Here is a 22,120-nt window from a genome sequence, read left to right as displayed (position 1 = left end):
ATCTCAGAAAAAGATTAAAAAGATGCTATCCTGCCTTGATGAAGCATAGGCAAGGTGCATGTGTGCCGTTTAGACGTTTCGCAAGCTGCTGTTCCCTAAGGAATATTTGCAAGACATAATGGCCTCAATCGAGATAAAGATTAGCTGAGATGATGCTCCATTGAAAGCAATAGGATGTTCGTCATAACCTGTCTAACCCCCATTGCATTCAATGGGACAGCCCAATCCCATGCCTGTTTGCTTGGATTGACATCTGACAGTGTTTCCTGTGTCTTACTCTCAGGTTGAGTGTGCACAAGGTTGCAGTCTTCTTTTTTTTAATATAATTTTTATTGATTTTTACATATTAGTTATCATTCATACAACAGAACTTCACATCTTATACAATCTTTTTGGACTTCCATCAGCCCCTCTGATGGTCTTCCGTTCTTATCACTTATTCTGCATTTCTTAAATCCCTATTGCCTTTAATTATCTTAACTAACAGTCCCCCTCGTTACCTTTTTTTTTTTTGCAATGTTTCAAATAGTTCACCTTACGAAACTTCTCACAAATCCTACAAGCGTAATATGATCCTCACAATTACACTCCAAATAATCTTTAAATTTCTGCCAGTCTTCTGTGAATCTCTGGTCCCGCAGTTTTTGAATTCTTCCTGTTAATTTATCTAGTTCTGCATAGTCCATCAGTTTCATCCTCCATTCTTCTTTTGTCGGTAATTCTTCTTGTTTCCAATTTTGTGCCAGTAATATTCTTGCTGCCGTCACTGCATATAGAAATAATTTACAATCCTTTCTTTTTCTATCATCTCCCACAAAGCCAAGTAAAAATGCTTCTGGTTTCTTAATAAATGTATATTTCAACATTTTCTTCATGTCATTATATATTATATCCCAGAAGTTTTTCACTTTTTTACATTCCCACCACATATGGTAAAATGTTCCTTCTCCTTCTTTACATTTCCAACATTTATTACTCACTTTATACAACAAGGTTGCAGTCTTAGTCACTACTTGCCACAGCCAGATCAGAGCTGAAGAACTGGTGAGAGGGTACCGAGAAGTTTAATCTGAATAGCTGATTTTGCCCTGGGAAAACTTGTTCAATCGTTAACCATTTGTTTCATGATCTGAACATTAAGAGGAGCATGTGGAGGAAGAAAGTGCAATTCTCCCTCTCCTGTCTTACTTCCTTGAAAGCTTCAAGATCATTTGAATTCCCCCTGCCCTGGCCAGTCTGGATCCAAACGTTGAAATCAGCTGATTGGAAGAAAAGCACCGGAGTGATTAATATTGTGTGTGTTTTAGACTATCCCACAATCTCACAAATATACATGGTTATAGAGCTGTAGTTGCTGCCACTAGGGCTGGGAGAAAAATTTGGTTCACTTCAAATTCTAATTCTAATGTGAACCTATCCAATTCAGGCTTTCCCAAATGATGTGTGAACTGGCACAGAGCTATCTTTCAAAATCTGCATTTCTCTGAAACCTATGGTGGAGCACCCCAACTAAATGCATATAGCAAGAGGGAATTGTGCCTATGTAAGTGAAAATAACATTGGCATGAATCAGGCAAATTTCCATAGGAAAAGGTGCCTATTAGGAGAAATTCGCATTAAAACGTGCATTTTCGTGAGGACTTCAAAAAAACCAACAACTGCAAACTGAAGCAGAAATGTACAGAGCTGAACTGAAGGCTGCAAAAATGAGAAACTGAGATTGATAGATTTGCCTATCTACCTTAGCTCTCCCATGTCTGATTTTGACCCTTAAATTGGGGAAGGGGGGGCGGGAAACCACCCCTAGAACTGAAGGCATCTTCTCCGTATGGTAGCAACAGAAGCTGGTCCTTGTCTTCTGACATGACTCCTGCTTGTTTGCTCTCATCCCTACTCCTGTTTTGCCTCTTGGAAAGATATGGGGAGTGATAATTAAATTATTTATTAGTGAATAAGCAAATACACGCAATACAGAATCTCCCCTGGTTGTTCATAAATTTAATTTTGTTTGGGAGGGTGTAAGGATGCACATAAATGTACAATCCCAATTAACCTTTTTCTCTGTGTGTTTTGTTCCCTTCTTCTTCTTCTTCTTCTTCTTCTTTTTCTTCTTCTTCTTCTTCTTCTTCTTCTTCTTCTTCTTCTTTCTTCTTTCTTCTTTCTTCTTCTTCTTCCATAAATTTGCCTTTCGGGGGGTGGCCTTTGAAAAATGCCATTGGGTTTGAGTTGCTTAGACTTGCCATTCTTTTCTAGACTAGCGATTGGAAGACTTTGCATTGGGATCTTATTAAAGAGAAAGAAATGCACCTCGTTGCAACATTTTATTTTGTATAATTACTTTTCTGTCTTTTTCTCTTTTTTAATCCAGGATGGATTAAAATGAAACTTGAGCGTGGCATGGGAATGTTTGCCTTTTCTCCCTTTCAACTCGAAACACATTTTCCACGTCCAACATTTAATTTAGCGATGAGTTAATTGCAGGCTTTCGCTCATGCTGATCAGTTGATATTCTAACCTCCTTGGGAGAAACAGCTCTTTGTAGGTGGTACGATTTTTATCATTGTTCTTATTTGGGCAACTTAAATATATATATATTTATATTCTGGGAATAATTGGGTTGTATAATGTTAGTCATACTTAGAGTAGAATGGGCAGGACTATGGCTGCAGCCTTAAGCTCCTTGTTACCTGGGAGTAAGCCCCAGTTGCATTTACTTCTGTACAGACATGGTTAGGATCGCATTATAACTTAGGTTCATTCATTTCAATGGGTCTACTCCAAGTATCATTTAGTTGGATGCAACCCATTATATTACAGCTAGCACAGTTTTATTTATTTTTTGTTTGTGTTTCCATCCCAACTTTTCCCCCAAGGAGGACATGGTCGTCCTCCTCCTTTATTCCCCACAACAGCCCTGTGAGGTAGATTAGGCAGAGACCAGGCCCAGGATCTGGCCCAGGGTCACTCAGTGAGCTTCAAGACCTAGTGGAGATTTGAACCCTGGCCTCCCAGGAATTAGTTCAACACACTAACCAGTGTTCCACATTGGCACAGACATGGGTACAGGGCCAGATTTAGGTTTGATGATGCCCTAAGCTACTGAAGGCAGTAATGGGGCCCTTGATATGTCCAGCTGTCCTTTGTCAACAACAATTTGTCACTGGTTTTTGTGTTGAATATATGCTATATGGTAATTTATGGACCTCAGAGGTATCTCAAGCCATTCGCGCATGCGGAATGTAGGCACCCTATATATAGAAAGGAGCAAACCAGTGATATTTTAGGGAGCAGGCTAGCAGGCAGGGCCCATGACTTACATCGTAGGAGCTGACACAACACAAAACACTTTTGTTGTATGTAGGTTTTGTTTTATTTGTTTTTTATCTTATATTTTGGAATTGTGCATCCAGGTTTTTTTCCTTTAATTTTTTTTGGGGGGGCAGGAGAGTGGGGCCCTAAACTATAGCTTGTTTATCTTATACAGAAATCTGGCACTGCACAGGTAGCATGGTGTTTGCCATAACACTGAAAAAAGAAGAAGAGGAATTTGCTTGTTCTTGTTTGCCATGTGATTATTGCTAGGGTGTCCGGTTGCAAAGTTGAAAAGGTTTCCTGCACTGCTGTACCTACTGAAATCCTCTTTTCTACAGAACTACTAACACCAAAAAAAAAAAAAAGGAGCCCTGTCATTTTTGCATTTGGAGACACTAATGAAAGCACATATTTTGGTCAGAGAACCACATTACAAAATTCAGAGAAGCACACATTGCAAAGGATAGCCATGTTTCGGTTGCAGGATAGATTTGAGACATGCGAATTAGGTAGGTTTGCATTAAAATACCGACGGAACCAAATTGCATTCCCATCTCTAAAACAGATGGATTTATAAATTTGTAACATTTTTCTGCTTTGAGAACTGGAGAGGGAAGTGGCCAGAGAATACCTGAGGATGTTAACTAAAGCCCCAAAGTTGAGAGTAAGCGTTTGGCAATGGCCAAGATTTTGAATCCTTTGTTCAGATCCCATTTCCCCCCCAGACTCATTGGATTAGCCTTAGACAAGCCTTAGCAACTCATCCGTTATTGGGGAATAATAACACTGGCCTCCCTTGCAAGAGTGTTGTTCAGATTCCTAAGGTAATGTACATGAAGTGTTTAAAATGTGTTATATAAACAGCAATTACTGGTATATGCTGGAAGAGTCAGATAACAAATATGAGACACGGATCCTGCAGAGCCTCTGAGCTTTTCCCAAGACATTTCATGCTTCTCAAGTTTTTTTAAAAAAATACATTTATTTGCATCCAGTTTTCTGACGTCTTCACATATGTGATCTGCTACATTTGCTATCTTAGGATAATTCAAGACATGGCTGAGCTCTCTCAGGTCCAAATCCAGCACCATGACTTCTAAGAGCTTATCCCATTACGACCATAAGCATTGTTCTTTTCCTACCCACAGCACTTTTTTGCAACTTTTCCAGTCGTGCAATATCTATTTTCTTAATACCTAGAGAGGCTGCTGACGTTTCCCCTTATCACTTTGATCAGTTTTCAGCTGAACTTTATTGTGTCCTTGATACATTTCCTTAATATTGGAAATGGACCTGATGTCTTTCCTGTTGTTGTTTAGTCGTTTAGTCGTGTCCGACTCTTCGTGACCCCATGGACCAGAGCACGCCAGGCACTCCTGTCTTCCACTGCCTCCCGCAGTTTAGTCAAACTCATGCTGGTACCTTCGAGAACACTGTCCAACCATCTCGTCCTCTGCCGTCCCCTTCTCCTTGTGCCCTCCATCTTTCCCAACATCAGGGTCTTTTCCAGGGAGTCTTCTCTTCTCATGAGGTGGCCAAAGTACTGGAGCCTCAGCTTCAGGATCTGTCCTTCCAGTGAGCACTCAGGGCTGATTTCCTCCAGAATGGAGAGGTTTGATCTTCTTGCAGTCCATGGGACTCTCAAGAGTCTCCTCCAGCACCATAATTCAAAAGCATCAATTCTTCGGCGATCAGCCTTCTTTATGGTCCAGCTCTCACTTCCAGCTCTCACTTCCTTTCCTAGCGTGTGCTAAATTTAGAGATTCTTAATATACTGGAAGTGAAGTCTATGCTCTGGCTATACAAATACAACTATGCGCACTTTGTATGTTTTACGCTATATACGGCTTCTGCGCATTAGGTATGCTGCTGCGGATATTGAATCTTTTTATATATATAGCTGCTATTGTTAAATATGCATTATGTAGTCTAGCTGCACCTGAGGTAAGCAGATAATAATTTATTAAGTCTTTTTTTACCAATTCAGTATATTTTCTTTCAATTGTCAAATAATTCTGTGTACATTGCAGCAGCCTTTGGCTATCTGCAATAAAACTGACTGAGACTGAGACTTTGCGAATAATTTGCTACTGGTTCTTATTATGAATTGGTTATTATGACTATTATTTATATACTTGTTTTATTTTATTTATTTTTTGTTATTTTATGGCTATTATGTGACTTGTGTACGTTGTTGTTTATTATGTCACTAAACAGCCCTGTGGTCTTTGACTAAGGGCAGCATGTAAGTTTCTTAAACTAATAATAATAATAATAATAATAATAATAATAATAATAATAATAATAAAGCATTCTCTAAGCTGTAAAGAAATATTTATTCTGAAGTCAGTATTTCCAAACATCTTTGGTAAGGTATAATTCCTGATATCATAGAAATGGGGGGGGGTGTTATTGAGTTGCTGTTGTTTTTATTTTGATTATGTATTTTTTGGTTTTATATTCTGATTTTATTCTGTGAACCACCCTGAGACCTGGGGGTATAGGGCAGTGTATAAATTCAATAAATAAAAATAAAATACAGTTTGCCTTGTTTACCACATGCCCCCCGGTCACGCAACAAGTATATTAGTTGGCATCTATGTCAAATATTAGCAACTATGCATTTCAGCTCCATTCAAATGAATATATCATTTGCCATTGACCTGAACGGGATTCAGACTGTGTACCAGACATGCATGGGTTTTTCTTCCTCTCATATATCAACAGGGCCAGATTTAGGTTTGATGAGGCCCTCAGCTCCTGAAGGTAATGGGGCCCTTTATGTGTCCAGCTGTCCTTTGTCAACAACAAATTGTCCCTGTTTTTTGCGTTGAATATATGCTATATGGTAATCTACGGACCTCATACGTATCTTAAGCCATTTGCACATAACAAAATATGTAGTTTATCAAAATAATTGTTAAAAAGTCCACGCACAATGTAGGCACCCTATATATAGAAAGGAGCAAACCAGTGATATTTTAGGGAGCAGGCGAGCAGGCGGGGCCCATGACTTACATCATAGGAGCCTACACAACACAAAACACTGTTGCTGTAGGTAGGTTATATTTTATTTGCTTTTTATCTTATATTTTGGAAATGTACATCCAGGTTTTTTTTTCCATTAAATTTTTTTGGGCCCCCCAAGAGAGCGGGGTCCTAAGCTGTAGCTTGTTCAGCTTATACGTAAATCCGGCAATCTGTTGAAGCAAGCACACAGTTTATCACCAGTGCCTTCTACAGCCCTGTACCAACCGTAACCCACCCCTTGCTAGATTCTTTACAGTCCATCCATTTTTGAAAACAACCATTGTGAGCCACATTATAAGTCCGACTGACACTCGGTTGGTCAAAAGTTGTGCAGGCCTGATATAACACAGGAGTCTGAAATTACCAAAAGACAACACTGTATGAAAACGATCACTTTGTAATGGCAATGACATTATTCGTTACTCTAAATATAATAGTTTTTGGGAATTTTTGAAGATCAGCAAGTTAAAGAGTTCTTTAAAAATGTAATCACGGCCCCAGATTGACAATATCTTGCTTTGAATCAAGCAAAAGTCTTTCTTCTCAACCCTCGGGTAATGAACGCTGTGCATTATGATGGATGTTCTGTCTGCAAAGCTTCTGCTAAGCTTCTGCTCACGGTATTCTTCTTACAAATCAGTTTCTCTGTCAGCTAATCTTGCCCAGAGGCCACCATCTCCTGGGATAATCTCTTGCAGATGAAGCCCCCATTGCTACGAATGGAAACTGCAGCAGTTGAAGTCCCATCCATTTAAACAAAGCTACCACAAATGACTGTCACAGAGGATGGTGCCAGTCTAAAATCCAGACATGTACCATCGTGTGGAAGAGTATCAGTCAATTTATTATTTTTATTTTTTTTAAAAAAAATCAATAGCGACAATACTTAAATTTCTGGACAGCTGTGCCAAATATGGGGAAAGCCAAATATAAAATTATTGTATTAACAGTGTTTATAGTCTTATTACCCTGTAATTATATTACATCTCTGGCTGTTTTTTCTTTCCTTTTCATGCCTCCTCTAGCATACTGCTGCCTGAACTTGTTTGAGAAACGCAAAGTAGGTGAAGCGATCTCTTTTTATTGGCCAAGCTTGTATTTAAGGATTTGGGAGCCTTTGGGATCTTGCAGGGTTCTTTCTTGGACCAGGAGGTTCAGAGAAAAGCATTATAGGGCATGAGCTGGTCCCAAGTTTAATAGTTTTAAGTCCCGTTGACCCCACTGGGGGAGCAGAGCTCATGCTAACATTTCTCCCATGGAAATCAGAGGGAGTTGAAAAATCCCTTAATCTCTGGTCCCATCATTCAAGTTCCCAACTTTCTTCAAAGGCAGGAAAAGATCAACAACAAATGCCATAGCATTCACTTAAACTGGGGGACAAATTCTAGGGCACTATAATCCAACCAGTTCCAGTGTGGATCTTTCCACAGATGGTTGGATGGTCAGATAAATGTCCCACCTCTCGTGGTCACATGACTCAGGAGGGCTTCCTGTCACGGGCTTTCTTCCTCTTCCTGAATTTGAGTTCCCATCAAAGGCTGCAATCCTAACCCCAGTTACCTGGGAGGGATCCCTGTTGAATGCAATATGACTAAGCAGACACAGAATTGTGTCGTAGAAAGAGAATTCACCACTGTAAAAAGGTGATTTTAATGTCTACCTTTGCAGCAGTTCATCTAGAGATGTTTTATCTGGTCTAGAGATGGGAAGCCTGGGGGGGGGCAGAAAAATGGGGAGGGGGAACGAGGTTTTTTTCCCGTTTTTCCCCAAAGCCATTTTTCCCCAGGAAAATGGGGGGGGGAGTGTGTGCAATATTCAAACTATTTCAAACTGGTTGTTTTTGTTTTCAAAATTTCCAGGAAAAAATGGCCTTGGGGAAAAATGGGGGGACCCCTGGTTTTCTTCCAATCTTTCCGGGGGTTTTCCAGGCCTTTCCATCTCTAATCTGGTCCAGTGTAGAAGTCCAGGTAGCAGAAACATCTGCAGTGGAAATCCTTTCAAACAATGTGGTGATATGGATGAGTATCCCATTTCTCATTTTAACTTGCATTCTGGGACAGCCTTCTTTGCAGCACAATCTGATGCATATCTCCTCAAAGGTAAGTCCCATTGGGTTCAGTGGGACTGACTCCCAGGTAAGGACCGGGGAGTTAATTAAGTAGATTTCAATGGGTTTCCATAGAATGTTTGTGTTGTGTTGAATCCTTATGAATAGGTCTACAGTCTGCGTTCTCCAGGAACATGCATGCAGGAAGCGAGGGCAAAGTTCTTCAAGAATGATAACCACACAGCGCATATGATATTAGACAAGGGATCCGTGCCAGTTTCCTGTCTGGGCATATTCAGTGTGTGAGTCACTCGGAATACTTTGCGCCTGTAGTCAGATTGTGACTGAGAACATAGGAATGTTCAGCCCACCTCACCCTGTGTCCTGTCAACCTCTTCAAGCTTCCTTCAGGTGGAAGCTAGTCTTTCATAAGGGAAGCCACAGGGAACCCCCACTTGGGTTGAGGCTGCCATGTGCATGGAGGGGAAAGTAGGATCCGACACCTTTTCTCCTCCCACAAAGCCAACCCATGGATTATCTCTCCAGAGCTGCTATGAACCACAGAAGGGGAAACTTGCAATCTTATAAGTGCAAGCTCCCAAGTTTCTCCATAGATAAAAAGTAAAGGGACCCCTGACCATTAGGTCCAGTCGTGGCCGACTCTGGGGTTGCGGCGCTCATCTCGCTTTATTGGTTGAGGGAGCTGGCGTACAGCTTCCGGGTCATGTGGCCAGCATGACTAAGCCGCTTCTGGTGAACCAGAGCAGCACACAGAAACGCCGTTTACCTTCCGCTGGAGTGGTACCTATTTATCTACTTGCACTTTGATGTGCTTTCGAACTGCTAGGTTGGCAGGAGCTGGGACCGAGCAACGGGAGCTCACCCCGTTGTGGGGATTCGATCGGCAAGTCCTAGGCTCTGTGGTTTAACCCACAGCGCCACCCGCGTCCCTCTCCCTAGATAGCTAGCAACAGTTTAGGAGTACAGTGGTACCTCAGGTTACATCCGCTTCAGGTTACAGACTCCGCTAACCCAGAAATAGTACCTCGGGTTAAGAACTTTGCTTCAGGATGAGAACAGAAATCGCGCGGCGGCAGTGGGAGGCCCAATTAGGTAAAGTGGTACCTAAGGTTAAGAACAGTTTCAGGTTAAGAACGGACCTCCAGAATGAATTAAGTTCTTAACCCGAGGTACCACTGTACTATCAGGCCCATCACCTGGGGTGAAAAAATAGGTTCTCCTATGAAATAGTCCTGCCTCGCTCCCATTGCCATGACTCTAATCCAAAATGGGGTTGTGCTGCTTTTTCAAAAATAAGATTACTTTGGAAGTTCCAAACCTGGAGCTCCAATGTAATATAGCTGAACTATAAGCTCCTCAAAGCAGAGATCTGCCTTATTTATCTTGTTTCTCAATTATGCTTGCACACTAATGGTGTTAATGAGCTTACAAATAAGGTTAAACCAGGCTTCCTCAACCACGGTCCTCCAGATGTTTTTGGCCTACAACTTCCGTGATCCCTAGCTAGCAGGACCAGTGGCCAGGGATGATGGGAACTGTAGTCTCAAAACATCTGGAGAGCCGAGTTTGAGGAAGCCTGGGTTAAACTGAGTTTGTGTGCATAGGATTGCAGCAGTTCGCATTCAGCCATGGCGTCTTACATGATTTGTAAATTCAGTCTCAATTAATAATTGACCTTAAGGGTCAAAGTGCATGTTTTAATACAACATCAACGTGCAAAAGCAAGAAAATGCCATACAAGCCAGAAAAGACTTGTAGTGGTTATTATACAGCCATGATTTTATTTGTGGCAATGATATGATTGGTTGGTTGGTTGGTTGGTTGGTTGGTTGGTTGGTTGGAGCACTCACAGCAATGCCACAGAGCCCACTTTACAAATGTGTAACAAACAAAATAGAGAATATTGTTGAATATGCTGGCTGATCATCCTTTGTTAGGCTAGTTCAAGATGATTAGCTCGATGTGAGTTAATTGTGTATTATTCCCGACAGCTTTATCTCTAGCTTTTGGGATGCAGTACCCATCAGCACCTAAAGGAGAAGCAGAAAAACGATTACTTTTACGTTTCAGTTTGGGCAGAGATCGCTACAAATAACCCGATGCTGAAACATCTGGACTGGGATGGCTTTTTCCTGTGGGCTAGAAAAGGTTTCCCATCCTGACCCATTTGCTTCCAGCATTCCCTGCTTCCATATTTGTGGATCAAGCAAATATGACAAAGATAGCATAATTATCAAGTACTGTATTTCCCCCGTGTATAAGACTATATTTCCCCCCCAATTTTTTAAAGTTTAGAATTGGGGGTCATCTTATACATGGAATGTTGCAATGAAATATATAAATAAATTTCTTTCTTAATTCTTAATAGGGGTCGTCTTATACATGGGGCGTCTTATACATGGAAAAATACAGTAAAGATACTGAAAGTGTTTAGGGGTGGAATTTGAGGCAGTCCAATATTAAATCAGATTCAAAAGGGATCCTGGCAGGACCGGAAAGTCAAAGTTCATGAATACTGCAGAATGGGAGAGTCACTGTTTGTAGCTGAGCCTCTTCCCTCTCAACCTCAGTTCTGTCTCTTTTTCTTTTCTACACATTAACTGCCAACTCTGTTGCTCTCCTCTCTGCAGACTGCAAAGCTCTGCTCCCATGAAAATGAAAGAAAGAAATTGCTGAGTTTAGAAAACTACCACTACTTCCTTGTTACCATTTGATTACAAAAGCAGTCTTTCTCTCTCTCCTAATCAGGGCCGGATTTAGGTTTGATGAGGCCCTCAGCTACTGTGGGTAATGGGGCCCTTCATATGCCCAGCAGTCCTTTGTCAACAACCAATTGTCACTGTTTTTTGTGTTGAATATATGCTATATGGTAATTTATGGACCTCATGGGTATCTAAAGCCATTTGCACATGTTGCCATGCAACCAGTCCATGCAGAATGTAGGCACCCTATATATAGAAAGGAGCAAACCAGGGATATTTTAGGGAGCAGGTGAGCAGGCGGGGCCCATGACTTACATCACAGGAGCTGACACAGCCCAAAACACTGTTGCTGTATGTAGGTTTTATTATATTTGTTTTTAATCTTCTATTTTGGAAATGTACATCCAGGTTTTTTTCTTTAATTTTTTTGGGGGCCCCCCAAGAGAGTGGGGCCCTAATCTATAGCTTGTTGAGCTTATACTTAAATCCGGCACTGCTCCTAATATTAAACTCCCTGGGCACCTTAGGAAGCAGAAGAACTCAAGGCCCCTGGCCCTCCTTCTTACAGACTGTCAGTTTATTGTTATATTTTCCTCCCGACCAGCTTTGATCACACTTTTCTTTGCTGCATTTTTTTGTGAGTTTAAATCTCTGCTGGGGTTCTCTCTCCAAAGAGTAGATAGATAAAAAACTTTATTTGCATTAGCCAATGGCCATAGCAACAATAAAACATTACAGTATATGCAGAAAGGGAAATTTGATATAAGAGCACAATTTAAAGTCCCGAATCAGCAGTCAGTTAGTAGCCCTTATTCTGATTGCCCCTGCTATGAACCTAGCAACCTTTGCTGTTATCTGCTCATTTTGATCTGATAGAAGAAAGGACATTGTGGCAGTGGTAGAGCGCCCTGGGATGGTCAGTACGAGTGGGGTGATAATCTCATTCCTCAGGTCCATAGTTGTCAAGCGTCCCTTATTTGGCGGGACAGTCCCTTATCCCAGGGCCATGTCCCACTGCTGTCCCTTATTGATGATGTCCCTTAAATAAGCTACTGAAGGTAATGGGGCCCTTTCTATGTCCAGCTGTGCTTTGTCAACAACAAATTGTTGCTGTTTTTTTGTGTTGAATATATGCTATATGGTAATTTATGGACCTCATAGGTATCTCAAACAATTTGCCCATGTTGCTGTGCAACCAGTCTATGCAGAATGTAGGCACCCCATATAATTTATGGACCTAATAGGTATCTAAAGCCGTTTGCACATAACAAAATATATATTTTATCAAAATAATTGTTAAAAAGTCCATGCAGAATGTAGGCACCCTATATATAGAACCAGTGATATCAAAAGTAATTATCAAAGTAATTGTTGATCCCTTATTTTGGCTGCTGATCCCTTATTTTCGAGGCTGCTGGTCCCTTATTTTCAAATCTGTAAGTTGACAGCTATGCTCAGGGCTTTGTAGAGAGTGCAAGACAGGAGGACGTTTCAATGCTATCATCTCCACAGGGCAGACGTTTCTCAGGCGGGATCTTTTGGAATCTCCAAAGAGTTCTTTCCCCAAACCCGGATCTTGGCATCCGGAGAAATTCTGCATATATTGCACCAACATTCCCGGCCTGCCTCCTGAAATTGTTCAGTCCCTGGAGGACTGCGAGATGCATTTTCATGTGATTTGACCATGGCTGGAAATCTGTACGTGCAAAAGCAATGGGGAAGGAAGTTGCTACAGAAAAGCAAAATGTATTCCACCACCTAAAGTGGTTTGCTGCAGTTGTACGTACCTGTGACTTCCAAACTATATTGGCTTCTTAAACATTGGTGAAATATTAAGAAGAAAGATACATAAGAATCAAAGAAATCTCAAGACAGATTTTTATGACTCTTGTGCTGTTTCTGTGATAAAAGGTTGTTTGCACTGAATTATGGAAACCACAAACAGTTCTGACATACGCCCAGAAAGGTCTCAAGACCTTTGTTCTAATTTCATACATTCTTCGAAACAAGGGCTCGGTCCCTGCTGAGGAGAAAACGCCACACTGTCAGTTTACTTGTTTTATTTTCCTCACAATCGGCTTTGATCACATTCTGATTTTACTTTCCATAAGGAAATATTCCTTTTCATTTCTTAATTCAGCTCTCCTTAGTCATCAGTAGCTAAAATGGCACTGTTAAATAAGAGGCATTAATAAATACAAATTTATGAATCATACATGAGCATTATATTGCTTTTTTAAAAAAAATGGCAACCATGACTTTTTCTATGGCTTCATACCAAATCGATAGAACCCGTAACTTCAAATTGAAGCAACGCTTGATCATGTTAATGAATAATTTCTAATTATAGCTTCATTTCTCCAATATCCCCCGCCCCACTGCCACCGCCGTATGAACACTGTTCCAACATTACAAAAGCTATTGTTACATTTCAGGTGTTTTACTAAAGTGACTTATACCATATGAAGCTGCCTTATGCTGTGATGGGGGACAGATTCACTTGGCTGACATTTTATTGCACATCTGCCTAATTCACACTTGCTGAACCAGTATGTCAAGTGAAGCACAGTATTCCTTCAAAATGTGATCCCTCTCCCCCCCCCCCGAATTTGGTGGTGCAGTTCTCCAATCAAAAATTGCATTCCAAACAACAATATGTTAGAGGAAACTGCAATAAAAATGGGGGGAGACCCAGTACAGCATTCAGAAACTGGAAGGGAAATATTTTAGCAACTCTGTTACTGATTTAAAGGGCCATTCGTGAACAAATGGTGTGAAATTGCTATACTGAAACTTGTCAAAGAGGTTCTATTCTATCACTGGTGGCCTATATAGGAATAACAGGGTGTTTTGTGTAATCAAGACTGCTTTGCAAAGGGTTGATACAATTTTCACAGTCTGTATTTTATTTTATTGCATTTTGTTTGCTTCTCACATTCGCTCCCCAACTTAGGATAACACTTCGTTCATCTGATGAAGTGGATTCTAGTCCATTGACGTTTATTCCTTAGTTAATTTGCTACAGGTTTTAAGGCATGGGTAGGCAAACTAAGGCCAGGGGGCCGGATCCAGCCCAATCGCCTTCTAAATCCGGCCCACGGACTGTCTGGGAATCAGCGTGTTTTTACATGAGTAAAATGTGTCCTTTTATTTAAAATGCATCTCTGGGTTATTTGTGGGGCATAGAAATTCGTTCATACACTCCCAAAATATAGTACGGCCCCCCACAAGGTCTGAGGAACAGTGGACCGGCCCCCTGCTGAAAAAAAGTTTGCTGACCCCTGCTTTAAGGTATTCAAAGTTTCACAAAGACTCACTGATGTTTTTGCGGCGGCTGCTCTTGTTTATTATTATCATGCTGCCGTGCAGGACGCAGCAACTAGTCGCTTCTGCTTAAAAAGGAAATATTACTGACAACACTTTGAGAAATCGGAAAATCTGATTTGTATAGAGATCGTGACGAATGTCCACAAAACCAAGTAAAATAATAATAATGTGAAATATTCTTCTTTTATTTGATGTGAGAGGAAGATAAATTTAAAACCATGCATCTGAGCTCCATTTACTTCGGCAGATCCTTCCAGTGGGTGTTTTAACTTGTCTGTGCGCAAGTTTGCATTCTTGAGAGTTTGTTACTATTTCTCCTGGGCCAAATTGCATGTGATGGCAGGCGACTGATGGCTTTAAATGGGACGGCCTCAATTATGTATTTAAAGCAGGAGTACAGTATGTGATTAAGGCTGCAGTTTCCCCCACTTACCTAGGAGTAACAATGTCACTCAAGGCATGTCTACTTTCACTATAGCTCAGTTGGTAGAGCATGAGACTCTCCATTTCAGGGTTGTGGGTTCAGGGCCGGATTTAGGTTGGATGCGCCCCTCAGTTACTGAAGCATAGCTGTCAACTTTTCCCTTTTCTTGCGAGGAATCCTATTCGGAATAAGGGAATTTCCCTTAAAAAAGGGGGAACGTTGACAGCTATGTGAAGGTAATGGGGCCCTTTCTATGTCCAGCTGTCCTTTGTCAACAACAAACTGTTGCTGGCTTTTTTGTGTTGAATATATGCTACATGGTAATTTATGGACCTCATAGGTATCTCAAGCCATTTGCACATAACAAAATATGTATTTTAACAAAGTAATTGTTGAACTGAAATACAATTAAGAAGTATATTAATAGTGAAATACAGTTAAGAAGTATAGAAGTATAATAGTGAAATAATTGTTAAGCTTGGTTTTGGAACGCTTTGGTTTTAGAACAGACTTCTGGAACGGATTAGTGGTAAGTTTGAGAACCAAGGTACCACTGTATATAGAAAGGAGCAAACCAGTGATATTTGAGGGAGCAGGCGAGCAGGCGGGGCCCCTTCCTTACATCATAGCTAAATAAGCATAGCTAAATCTGGCACTGCTTGTGTTCAAGCCCCACACTGGGCCAAAAAGATCCCTGTGGTCCCTTCCAACTGTATGATGCTATGATTCTACTTATTTCATAAGGCTCATTGAGTCGATAGGACTTTCCCATAACATTTTATTAATTTTCCAACATTAACAAAAATCCGGCACTGGTTCCATGGTAAAGCCAAAGCAAATATCACATTTGTCCCTTTGTCCGCAGTACTTAGAAACCTCAATTTTCTTTTTTCCCCCTTAAAAAATTTTTTTTTATTCAAAATTAAAACAAGACATATTATCCAAAAAAAATATCCTTGTCCCCCCCATTTTTCCTTCCCCCCCCCACAAAACCCACCTGCCCCCACCCCTGACTTCCCTCAGTTCCAGTCTTTGGTTTCTCTGAGACTGCTGTTTTCTGCATGTTACCAAGTTGTATAGATCCTCAAAATATTTAGCTGATTATTACCAATAAAAAGTATGTGAATGTTTATTCAAAACCTGCCAAGGAGTCCAGTTCACTTTGTTGCGTCTTCAGATACTTTGTAAAGGGTTCCCATTCATCCTTAAAGTCACAGTTATCCTTTGTCCCATAGCTTATATGTCAATTTTGCCAGTTCTGCATAGTCTGTCAATTTTTCTTGCCATGATTCTTTAGTTGGGGTTTCTTCAGTCTGCCATCCTTGTGCTACCAGAACTCTCGCGGCTGTTGTTGCATACATGAAGATGTTTTTCAGCTTTTTTGGCAGGTCTTTCCCTACAATCCCCAACAAAAATGCCTCGGGTTTTTTAACAAATGTTAAATGGAACATTTTCTTCAATTCATTGTATAGCATTTCCCAACCTTTTTTTATTACATTACAATCCCACCACATATGATAAAATGTCCCTTCCTTTAGAAACCTCGATTTCCAATCCCGACGCCCAACATTTTGTTCAATCGTCTGGAAGAGGATGCTATTAATGTACACCTGTTTTTTCTCGTCCACTGAGGAGTCAAGGTTCCGACACGTGTTCTAGAACCTCCCGTTTTATTATGAGTCAGTCTCTTTGTGGCAGAGGCCATGTGAATTGGTGGACACCTTCAGGTTTGAGCCTGCTCCCCAGCCCAGCCTTTATATATGTTGGCAGAGCTTGCTGGCCTGCAAGGCAGCCTCATCATCCCCTTTTGGCAAGGGGACCAAGGCTAATGACTAGCAAATGGGAACGGTGAGTAATCCACCAAGGAGCCAACACGTCCAGCCCATAGGATCATTCATTTCCACAATGAAAATTCAGTATCCGTTTTGGTGACTTATGGTCTTGAACTCGCAAGTGGGTCAAGGTGGGAGATTCTCTTGAGAGATCCTGGAAATAATAAAAAAAGTCAATGTGAATTCAAATATTTTTTATGTTCTTTGGAAAGTCACACATATAAAATAACAAAGTAACCTGCAAACAAACATTCATGGGGGAAATGTCTGATTTCAGTGTTTAAAAATTGTCTGTTTGGTTGTTCATTATTGTAGGGTTTAAGAATGTGGAATTTCCCTAGTGTTTTTGTGTGTTGTTTTCATTTATGATTTTTTTTTTAGTTAAATTGCAAACTGCTTAGAGATTTCCCCCTGAAATACACAGAGTATATAAGCCGTCCAAAAATTAAAAGAAACTCCCTTGTCCTTTCTCTAATACAGGAAGCCCGTGTGTACTTATTCTTTGAAGATACCACCTGAACAAAAAGAATAAATATGGCAATATGTAAACGTACACAGAAAAAGCAGTGACCAAAGCGAAGTGGGAGCAGATGGGAGCAGATTGACAGCCAAAAGGCTCTCAAAGGGGCTTTGAAAACATTCTTGCATTCAAATCTGGCATCGGAAACAGAAATAAGTTGTTTTCCCTATCATGCTAGAATTATCTTGATGGCATTTCTTGCCTGGGACCCCGGTTACCCCTGGCGTTACCCTTCAGCCTCTCCCTTCTAGGCAGCAGAGCCTCTTGGGATCCATTAATGAATGAATTAATTAATTAATATACTGCCCTTCATCCGTAGCTCTCAGAGCGGTTTTCTCTGATTCCAGAGAGTGGGGTGGATTGTGTTCATTCCAGGCACGAGCCCACTGGAAAGAATGGGAGTTGCACAAAGGCAAAGCAGTACACATTTCAGAGGGTGGATTGGACCCAAAGGAAATTACTCTAGAGTCAAGTGACATTCCAATTACTTGTGTAATTACCCAGTTATCTCCTCTATCTTCACTAGTGTTGGTAAAGCAATTTCTGAACCAAGCAATCCTACATGACAATGTCTGTTTTTGCGGGAAATCTCCGTGAGTTGATTATCGTTGCAAAACAGATCGCCAGCAGTGATTGTGTGGGAATGTTTTCTTACTAGGAAACCCAGATTACTCCAACAAACCACGGAACAAGGAGATAAAAATGAAAATGAACACCCGTCCTTGCGCAGTTGTGATTTTTACGATGGTCTGTTAATGCAAAATCCTGTTTGCATTATCCCAGCATGGCAGTTGATCAGTAACTGTTGCTTGAGTCATCTTTTAATTCTACCAAATATAACACTGTACTGAAGATAAATGAAACTATTTTCTAACTATTCCTTTTTAATGTGTACTTTTTTTGTATTGCTATGGATATTTATGTTTATCCATGCTAGATAATCTCAACGGATTGCATCTTCAAAAGAATTACAATTGGGCCTCTGAATGTGACTAACATGACTGGGGGAATAGCTGCAATTGTGTTGGCCCCATTCAGGGGTGCCTCAACTCAATTGACTCATAACACAGAAGGGCTATAACTCAGTAGCAGAACTTCTACCAGAGCCAGTGTGGTGTAGTGGTTAAGAGCGGTAGACTCGTAATCTGGTGAACTGGGTTCGCTTCCCCGCTCCTCCACATGCAGCTGCTGCGTGACCTTGGGCTAGTCACACTTCTGTGAAGCCTCTCAGCCCCACTCACAGAGTGTTTGTTGTGGGGGAGGAAGGGAAAGGAGAATGTTAGCCGCTTTGAGACTCCTTTGGGTAGTGATAAAGCGGGATATCAAATCCAAACTCTTCTTCTTCTTCTACCTTACATGCAGGTCTCAGGTTTGATCCTTTACATCATCAGGAAGGACTGGGAAGGACTCCCTCCCTGAATCCTTGGAAATCCACTTCCAGTGGATCTGAACTATATAAATACATGATCTGACTCAGTAAAGGGCAGTTTAATGGGTTCATATAGCAGCTCTTCCCTTCCCCAGGATTACAATTTCATCCACTATGCTCACAAGGCAACTTGAGCCCTGCTAATGATTCATACCAAGTTATTTCAAATTCACCCAGAAGATAATCTCTCCCCTTCTTCTCTGAGGGTTCCCTTCTGAATGAATTCCAACAGCCTTTAGTTTCCCTCAAAGAAAAAATGCAAAATATCTTCAATATGTCAGCCTCAGACTTATACATGGCATACAAACCACAGGGGCAGTGATTTGGAGAGATCAGAGGCAGACTTCTTCCCATTTGTGTGATTTTTTAAAACCAGGAACATCTACCTCTGTGGCTTACCCTGCACTTCCACACACTAAGAAGTTCTCACCATAAACAACTTGCAGCTTCATGTCCAGCACTGCTTGGGAAATCTAAGAAACCCAAAGAATTTGTGGTTCAAATCAGTACAGCATAGTTTTGAAAGGTTCAGTCTGCCGTGTTGATTCAAAATGGCATCCAATTGCATCCAAGTACCGGTAGGTTTCAGGAACCGTCATGCAAAACTGGATTCTGCTTTCTTAACCAAATATATAGCAAACGACTTTCCCAAATATATAGGAGACCGAGAGAAAGTGCCTGGCAAAATCCTGAGATTTGCAAATTTACAATGCAATGTGTTCGTTTCAAGCACTCTCCATGCCTCCCTCCTTCTGGCAACTCCTGCAGGCAAGGTGTTGCCAAATGTACTGCTCTGCTTTCCTTGGGGCCACATCAGTGAGGCCAAGAGAGGGTCTTAACATCTGGGCAGGTCAGGATCTCCATACACACTTCACAGGCTTGTACCCTGGGGATGTCGCTTTGGTGCTGCTAAAACAGGAGGGGAAACCAATGTGAGGTGCAGCAGTTCTAAATTACTGGCCTTTGTGCTGTGATACTCCAGTGGTTTGACTTCACCCCCGGAGGCGGACTCCATTGTCTTTCAAAACAGACGGAAGCCAACAGCTTGCCTCCCTCTGATTTGGGAAGGATCTCAAAAGAGAAGATAGACAGGGACTGGAAGGTGTTTAAAGGATACTTGCAAAACCATATTGAAAAATCAGAACTCCTATTAGAGTAAACAAGTTTCGTTTTAAATACTGAAATACTAAATAAGATGGATAACAATGTGTAACCGAAAAAGAAGCATGAAATTAGGTTAAAGGTATGTGGAAAGAATTTGCGATTGAGTAGATTGGAAGTCTAACACAAAGGTAGGGTGGTGGATGGTGATGGGGAAAGGAATTATCTGTGGGATTGAGTGTAGGTATGTTTGAACATTTTTAAGGATTGTATGAAATGTATGTTTGTATGCTTATTTATTCGCAATATGTGTGTATTAATGCTGAATTATTTTAATAATAAAAACTTTTCCCAAAAAAAGAAAAAAAGATTTGGGTTACACCCAAGTAGTACCTAGACCCAAATCGATTTGTGGGTGGGGCTCATGTTTAACCAGGGCTTCCAAAACCTTCTACGGTTGGGACGGATGGCAAAAGAAGAAGCTGAATCTCTTCCCCGCCCCCATCATGAATCACCATCACAGTAAGAGACCATCTGATCCCTGGCTGGGGATACTGGAGTGGAGGCTGCTTCTTCTGGCCTCTTCTTCTCCCACCCCGGTCCCAGGGTTAGGCCTTGTCTTTCCACCTTAGGCTGCCCCTTTTCCAACCCTTTTTCAACCCTGCTGGGATGTGAAACCCCAGTGCATTCTCTGCTGGGAACATGCTGGTGAAGCAGACCCCTGTGTTGCAAAGAGAACATCAGTAATGTCTAGACAACACAATGACCATGTACATATGCAATAGACAATCTTTATAGAATACCTTCAAACCATAAAGGTTTTGTACTTGTTATGGTTTGAAGGGATTCTATAAAGATTGTCTATTGCGTATGTACATGGTCATCATGTTGCCTAGACATTACTGGTGAAGCAGACCCTGCAGTTGGCAGGATTTCACTCTCTCCTCACCAGCTGGTATTATTTCGCCATAAGACCTATGGGATAAGAATGGTAGCACACAGGCGCTCCTACATCTTTTCCCATTGCGAAAATACGGGTAGCAGCATCAGGAGGCAGTTTCACATAGGGAACATGACACACAGTTTAAGGCTCCTCCTTGAAATGACTGCTGGTTTCTTTTAACTTTTTTTTTTAAAAAAAAATAATCACACAGGAGATCTGTTCCCTGGTATCACGTGAGTCTCCTAATTTGGCCCTTAAAGATAAAGGGTAAAGGGACCCCTGACCATTAGGTCCAGTCGTGGCCGACTCTGGGGTTGCAGTGCTCATCTCGCTCTATAGGCCGAGGGAGCTGGCGTACAGCTTCCGGGTCATGTGGCCAGCATGGCTAAGCCGCTTCTGGTGAACCAGAGCAGCGCACGGAAACGCTGTTTACCTTTCCGCTGGAGCGGTACCTATTTATCTACTTGCACTTTGATGTGCTTTCGAACTGCTAGGTTGGCAGGAGCAGGGACCGAGCAACGGGAGCTCACCCCGTCATGGGGATTCGAACCACCGACCTTCTGATCGGCAAGTCCTAGGCTCTGTGGTTTAACCCACAGCGCCACCCACGTCCCTAATTCAGCCCTTAATCTTGAATAAATTCAAGAGCAGACTTTCAGACCTTGCTCTGAAACGCGCCCCCCCCCCCCGCCTATCAATTCATTGCTTCCCTTTCTAAAATCGTTCAACCATCAACTGTAGCCTGGAGATTTGATTCACACCTAGTCTACGGGCAAACGACTTTTTCCTTCCATCTTCAGGAGTTCAACGTCAGTAGGAATACTCAGGTGCCAGTTAATTCAGACTCCCTGATCATTCATTCGCTTCCTAACTTGCCAAACTCTCTGGTTCTTTACTCTGTTGCCAAAAGCCTGAGTCATAGAGTTCTCCCCCCACCCCCACTCCGCTGCTTCAAAGTTTGCATATTCCCCCAGCTCCACCCCATGCTAACGAGGTGGAAAAATGAATGATTATTGTGTAGAGACCTCTTGGTATTGTATTCAGATGAGTAACGTGCAAGAGACCCAGAGAGAGCTGAGGCAAGTCTGTACGCCTTCCTTCTCCGACATGAAGTTAATTTGGCAGGGTTTTTCTTCCAAAGTATCTTGCAATCAGTGATGTTGAAGGGGGGGGGGAGAGAGAGAGAGACAGAAAGAATGTTTTAATGTAATAAATATTTTGACACTTCACCCAGTGGTGTCCTGTAGCCACTTTCAGCATCCTTACCGATGCACAGCTGTTGCATTTTTGCAGGGCTTGCATAAATTTCATAGGCCCAAGGAAAGGAGCAGTTGCAAAATAAACACAGACACGCACCGTCTCATTAGTAGCTCCTTATGAAAGATTTCACCTTGGGTTAAATGACTAATGCCCTATTAAACCTTTACAGCCA

The 22,120-nt window shown here is 41.5% G+C and overlaps 2 long non-coding RNA genes across 2 annotated transcripts in view; both read left to right on the top strand.

The window, feature by feature from the left end:
* Positions 1-22,120, top strand: part of LOC310753071 — a 45,331-nt gene that overhangs the window by 513 nt on the left and 22,698 nt on the right. The window lies entirely within an intron of this gene.
* LOC310753104 lies at positions 15,887-18,092 on the top strand. Its single transcript, XR_014543185.1, has 2 exons — positions 15,887-16,711; positions 17,742-18,092. It is a non-coding gene; the product is annotated as an uncharacterized lncRNA (long non-coding RNA).

The sequence above is a fragment of the Podarcis filfolensis genome (genome assembly GCF_964270895.1).
Source record: "Podarcis filfolensis genome assembly, chromosome: 17".
Taxonomy (NCBI): Eukaryota; Metazoa; Chordata; class Lepidosauria; order Squamata; family Lacertidae; genus Podarcis; species Podarcis filfolensis.
Note: the sequence above shows the minus strand (reverse complement) of the source record. Positions and strands in the feature narration are given on the sequence as shown.